We start from the raw sequence: 7,377 nt of genomic DNA on the forward strand, positions 1-7,377 counted from the left end.
AGTATAGCGTAAGTTATATTCGATATATTACCTAATACACATATATATATATATATATATAAGCTATATTCGACACAGTATTACCTAATACACTTATACTTAGTGCATAGTATAGCGTAAGTACATATATTATATATATATAGACACACACGCCCACTTCGTAGTACTATTCATCCCTTGTATTACAAAAGTATTAACGACTTACATTTATATTATTTACTATATATTATTTACATAGTAAATATAAAAGTATTTTTAATTTTGACCATATAGAGACCAACTTTGGTCGCTAACTGTAAATGAATTTAATTTAGCGACCAAAAGTTGGTCACTAACTGTACATGAATTTAATTTAGCGACCAAGTTTGGTCACTAAATTTTAATCAGATTTATTTATATTTTATATAATATTTAAATTAATAATAAAAATTATTAAATGTTAGAACAGGGTCCCACGTTTGCGACCAACATTGGTCTCTATTAATTAAGCGACCAACTTTGGTCGCTAACTTTTGAATTATATTTATTTATATTTTATAAGTTTTATAAAATAATAATAAAATTATTTAAAAATTTATGTGGGTCCCGCTTAAGCGACCAACATTGGTCGCTAATCTCAGTATATCTTTGACCAAACAAGTCTGACCAGTCCAGTCAACAGTTTGACTAAATTTGCGACCAAATAGCGTCCAACTTTGGTCGCTAAAGTATTTCAAATATTTTTTTTTATTATTTTCGGCAGTTTGGCGACCAACTTTGGTCGCTTTTTTTGACAGACCAAATTTGGTCGCTAATCTTTGGTCGCTTTTTACAGGGATTCTAGTAGTGTAATTACATCAAGAATATATGATCAAAACCGAAAAATAATATACAATTGTAGTATTTTATTTCAAATAATATGTGTGTTACAATCTATATGAATCCTCTGATTTTTCTTTCCAACAGTAATTATATTCAAGGGTCATTGAGCTTGAATTTGAATTTGATTTGATTTATCCATCACAACCACCTTGATGGTTCCCGCAAACAGAGATTATGTTAGGAACAAGTAATCCTGATCTTGAACACCTTATATTTAATTTCGTTCTTGATCTTGAACTTGGACTTGATTTCTTGAAACTTGAAGCTTGTAGAGAAATCTGCGGCGTTTGATCCACAAGCTCTCTCTTGCTTCTTGTTATGACTTCTTGTATTCTTTTTGAGTTATGAGGGTCCCTTATAATTGTGGTAGGGAAGAGTTGTGACGAGGACGAACTCTTTTTCTTTGATTTGTTGGTTGACTTGAACTACTAACCATTCAGATTGAAGCAGTGATAAGGCCGCATTTGATTGGCCAGAGCATGTGATTTGTAAATGTGATGCCATTTTATTGGCCTTTTAATTTGACTTAGCGTGCTTTGTTATTTTGACACGCTTCATGATCCTATTAGTTCTTCCGTTTAACTTGGCGTGTCACATCATTTGATATGTGACATCAATTGGACCTCTAGGAAGATAACATCTTGGGGTTAGTGAAGTGGACTCACTACTTGTAGCCTAACTAAATGGGTTAGCCCAATGGACTTGGACTTACTTATTAAGTTCATGTATGTTGGACTTATATAATAAATTCAAGAGAAATTTTCATAATTACTGCTGAAATCAAAAAATATTTTATAATCTACAACTATAAGTTAAATAACATATTTTACAACATAAACATGATAAAGGTATAAAAGATATACCCTTAAATACGGTAGATTTCCTTTATATTAGGAAACTGATTCTGAATGTATCCCTTAATAATGCAATCTCCAACTAAAAACAAACACCTAAAAATAAGGGATTATCTTTATTTAGGATAACATGAAGGAAATTAATATAACATGCAATCAATTATTTCCTAGAAAATCTCTTTTTCCTTCATTACCTTTTCAAGCTATAATTCCACTTATACACAATTCAACTCCAATATCTCATTCCCCTTCGATTGATAGGCTATATTTTTCTTTTCTCTTTTTATATTCTTATAAAAGTGTAACTTTCAGTCGTTTAATACAAAAGTGTGATATAAATGGCATATTGGCTTTGACCAAACTCACCTTTTCAACCAAAAAAAAAAAATAGTTTCTTTGATTTTTTTTTCTTTGGAAGTACCTTCCTCAAATATACATACACACAAACACAACATTTATATACCTTTTTATATTTGGAATAATATTTAACTCATATTATTTATATTATATACATATAATATACTTAATATATGTGATCAATTTATATTTTACATTTGAAGTGATATATCATATAATCTATTTACATGTGTAGTATACATAATATATATCATTTATATTAGCACTAATATATACTAACATTTATTCTTTATATTTGTATATTCATATACCAAATATATATTATTAATATACTATAGTTATAGTATATATTTATATATTATTAGTATACTATATCTATGTATATATAATATATTATATCTATGTATAATATACTATACATAAATATGGTAGTAAAGTAAAATCATTCATTGAAACATAATTCGAAGTTATAACGAAAAAGAGATGGAGAGTCAAAGAATAAATTTATATGCATTCTCCACCAATGAACTTAAATGAATTTAACCTAGGAAAATTAAGTCCTAAAACTTTTATTTCATGGTGGGAAATGACCATGAAAATAGTTGTAACCACCACTATATGGAGAAAATAAAAAATTAAATTTAAATCTATAAGTTTGGACTGAGTCTGATATTACTCACAAGAATGAAGGCTCTATCGACAACCTCGAAAGAAAACCTTGTCGGCAACAGCATGAGGAGATATTGAATATGAGACTAAAAATTTGATAAGTTTGAAGTAAAAGAAATCCGTAATTCTATGTTAAGTGGAGATAATTTTAGGAAAATCATATAGTTATGTATTTGAGATTCTCATAACTGTAATCAAAATCCCTATTTTCACGTTGTAAAATGAGATATTTAAGGAAGATAAAAATAGTATATAATCTAATTAAGAGGTTAAAAGATTGTATTAGTTGTATATAATGTAATTATTTTTAAATAGTTGTAACTCTTATAAATAACTCTTCAAACCCTTGCATTCCGGGTAAATTTCTCTTAATTAAATTTTATTAGCCAATAAATTTATTTGGGCTAATATATCTTGAATTTATAATAGAGTCCAAATTATTTATGAATTTTAATTTAACACATTTTAAATGGCTATAAATGCCCCCTACTTCAAGACTTGTTGATGATAGGCTATAATTGCGTATTTTTGTCGATTATTACACTCTAATTTACTGCACTTTAGTTGAGTTTGCGCTTTAATCGCTAGTGTTTTGCACTAATTGTGTGTTTTATGCCTTGTAGGTGTGATTCCGAGCTATATAGATGTTATGGAATGAATTTAAGTGATTTGAAGCTTTGAAGTCTGAGTAAAATCTCAAGGAATTAAGCCGGGATCGTGTTCGGGGGTCAAATTTGATAATTAAGTACGAACGAAGACTTGAGGAGGCATATTGCGCACTGTCTAGTAAAATAGACATAACTTTTTGCTAAGAACTCTATTTGGGCTCCACAATATATGGTTGGAAAGCTAATTCAAAGGGCTACAACTTTCATGTTTTACATTTTTCCAAATTCCAAACTGAACAGGGCGAAAAACGCGGTCGAAACCGCGACCGCGGAACTGACCGCGACAGAAAATCAGAGAACTTGTCTGGCCGCGGTTCTACCGCGTTTTGGCTGCGGTCGCGCCCCTCCAGGCGTCAAAAAGAAGTCCTATTTCGTCCGGGACAAGTTTATTTCGGCCCTACACTATTCCAACTTGTATAAAAGGGGTCCTAAACCTATTTTGAAGAAAAAGGGGACATATTTTGGACATAGATTCGACCTAAGGAGACAAGAACACATTGGGAGCAAGGCGGAGAATTCTTCTACGAGTTTTTCCTTCCTCTTCCTATTTTTTTTCATTGTTGGTGATGACTTTTAGTATTGTAGTTTTACATACTATTATGAATAGCTAATTTGTTATCTAGAGTTTTGATAGAACCTTTTGTAGGATAAATTCTTGTTATGTTTTTTTTTATAATTGAGTCATAGCTTTCTCTATTTGTTCAACTACGTTTAGATTGTGGTTGGTTGAAGAGCTCTCAATTAGCTGTGCCTATTTAGTATGCATAACTCGGGAGAGAGTGCATATTTAGGTAATTGTTGAACAACACCACTCCCAGAGTATATGAGGGATCAATAACCGAGGGTTTAAAGGTGGAATTAGGGATAACGAAGCCTTGGGTGCGATCTGAAGTGAGCTGTATTAAAAGCCAGCTAGCGTAGCTCGGGAGAGTGCGTCTAGTAAATTGTCGTAATTACTCGGGAGAGATTTACGGTAATAAGAGTGCTCATGATCGGTAGAGAATACTTAGGCGAAATTATAGAAGACATAGCGGGAAGGATTCCGAAAATTGGGAAAATCATAACTCTAGACCTCCTTAATCTTTTCTCTAACCCTCAGTATCGTTAGTTGTTAATTTACTATTTTAATTTGTTAGTTAATTAGTTAAACAGAAGAATCTTAATATCTATAAGTTAGGAATTGTTCAAGCTTGTCTTCTTGGTGATAGTGAACAGTTGTAGCTAAACCTTAGTTCTCTGTGGGATTCGACTCCGGACTTGTAAACCGGATTATATTTGCAACGACCGCATTATCCTTTTTTTAAGGCATAGTTGGGCGTGATCACTTGTCAAGGCATAAGTATGTCGAGCTTTAAATACTAGATTTGAAGTATCATGAAACACTAATGTCCAATATATAATTTAAAGTGTACTGTAGATGTATTCATGCACTACTTCAAGCACAATTGAAATAATATAATTCTGCTTAAATGCGCTTTCAATATATATGACCCAATATCGAAATATTTGGTTTATTTCTAGAAGATTCATGTGGCCTTTAGCAGAATGCCTATAAAAGTCATGTTCCAACTTTTAGGCCAAAATATAATTCACAATCCTTCAAGCCAAATGTATTGCATTCCTTGTTTAAGGAAAAATATACGCACAAGGCTATATTCACACATAGTGCTTCGTGCAAACATGGAAGGCCGATTCTTCCGCTAGAAGCAACCAATAGATTGTAGATAGAGAGTCAAAATATATTCCAATCGAAGTCATAACAGGAAGAGGATTCTACTCTGCCTAGAAAAAGGAGCGCCTGCCACCGCCTCTCTTAGCATCTAACCCCACATCGGAAAGTACTCTTTGAGTGCTCTCTTTCATAACCTATATAAACCTCTAGTTCTCATGTTAATTAAGCATCAACCACTTACGCCTTCAAGTCAGCTCGACTTCTGGCTTTGACGATTAGGAAGCATAAATGTGAAGGTGACTTTCTCCTTCTGTTCTTTTGCATTTTTCCCCTTTTAATTGTCCCTTTTTGTAGGTCAAACAGATAAGGACAAGTTTCGTGTACGAAGAAGGTGATGGTGATGTTAGGGTGTGAAGTGATGGATACTCATCCCTGTCCTAAAATCAAAGGGGGTCATCCTCACCTGAAAATCGGAAGGGTAATCTTAGGGTGCGAAGGAACTTAACCTTAAAATTTAAAAAATTATAGTTCCTTTTAAGGATAAACCCGCAAAAAGGACAATTAAGGTGAAAAGTAACTAACATGTCCACCATAGATTGAAAAATATTAAAGCCTCAACTTGAAGATATGGTGGACTTGTACACTTCAACTTGAAGACCGAAAAATTTAAAGATTTGACAGACTTAAAAACTGCAGACTTTGACGCTTCAACTTGAAGAGTGGTGGACTTTTAAACTTCAACTTGAAGAATTAACTGACTTTAAGACTTGAAGGGCTTAAATAACTTAAATTAAAGACCGACTAACTTGAGTAATTTAACTTGAAGACCAACAAACATGAAGACTTGGAGGGCTTGATTCTTCAACTCAAAGACCGGCGGACTTGCAGACTTCAACTTGAAGGGCGGTGGACTTGAAAACTTCAACTTAAAGAATTGACGTACTTAAAGATTTTAACTTGAAGACCGGCAGATTTGAAGACTTGGAAGACTCGCAAACTTCAACTTGGAGGCTTGACGGACTCAAAATCCAAAGTAACTCGAATTATTCGTGCAATCGCCCGGGAATTGACAGAATTAAATTTTACTAGTTTAAAGACTTGGGGAGCTTAAATACTTTAACTACTGGCAGACTTGAAGGCCGACGGACTTGAAAACTTCAACTTGAAGACTTGGCCTCCTTATATAAGACTATAACCATCCCATCAGAATGTCAATTTCCTATGGAGGCGTGCCTTCATTGAATCATCAATATCTGATAAGGCACGGAGCTTAATGAAAGAATATATGTAATTCCGATTTTCAAGTGCCAATCAAGTAGATTATATTCGAACAATGCTATGGGTGATATATAAGTCATGCAACTGAACTTAGAATAAAGTTCTAATTTGCCTATGTACTTCAGTAAAAAGGATCAAGTCATATCGTAGTTCAAAACGAATGAGTTTTTTTTATTTCCTAACTTTTGCCTATGCCACCTCTTTCGAGGTTTTCAACCTAGTGGACTTTTTTTGTATCCTAACTTTTATCTAGGCCGCCTCTTTCGAGGTCTTCAACCTAGTGGATTTTTTTTTGCCGTGCACAGTTTATACTCTTGCGGGTCAGAAGTAATATGCAATTTATGCTCTTGCATTAAAGAGCGCCGCAACTTGCAGTTTAAGCTCGTATTTTGAGGAGCTTTGTAACCTAAAGATTTTGATCAAACTTTAAAAGTTTTACAACTTGAATTTTCCAATTTAGGCTTGTGCGTGGCATAGTTACTTTCAAGGATAGTATTTCTTCAAGAATTTTCTATTAATAGGATCGACTCTCAAGCTTTCTGCATCAACCAGCTTGTAAGCTCCACTTGAATAAGCTTCCCGCAAAATATATGGACCATCTCGTTTTAAAGTGACCTTTCCCCCCAGTTTTATGGGTAGTGATAATGGATCTTCATACGACAAGGACTTGATCTCCTACTTGAAAGGATCTTGGGCGAACTCTTTTATTGAAGGCGCGAGACAATCGAGCTCGAGAATATTCAACACTCTGTTGAGCTTCCAACCTATTCTCATCAAGAGCCTCCAACTCTACTAGTCGAAGTCAAGAATTTTCTTCATCATTGATCCCTTCCTGAATAGCAAGCTGCAAGGAAGGTATTTGACGCTTGAGCGGCAAAACGGCTTCAACTCCATAGACAAGTAAATAGGGGATTGCTTGTGTTGGTGTGCGGTGAGTTGTTCTATATGCCCACAAAGCTTCTTCTATACGATCATGCCAATCTCATTTTGATTTAGAGATGACTTTCTTCAACAAGTT

The sequence above is a fragment of the Nicotiana attenuata genome, chromosome 1 (genome assembly GCF_001879085.1).
Source record: "Nicotiana attenuata strain UT chromosome 1, NIATTr2, whole genome shotgun sequence".
NCBI classification, from domain to species: domain Eukaryota; kingdom Viridiplantae; phylum Streptophyta; class Magnoliopsida; order Solanales; family Solanaceae; genus Nicotiana; species Nicotiana attenuata.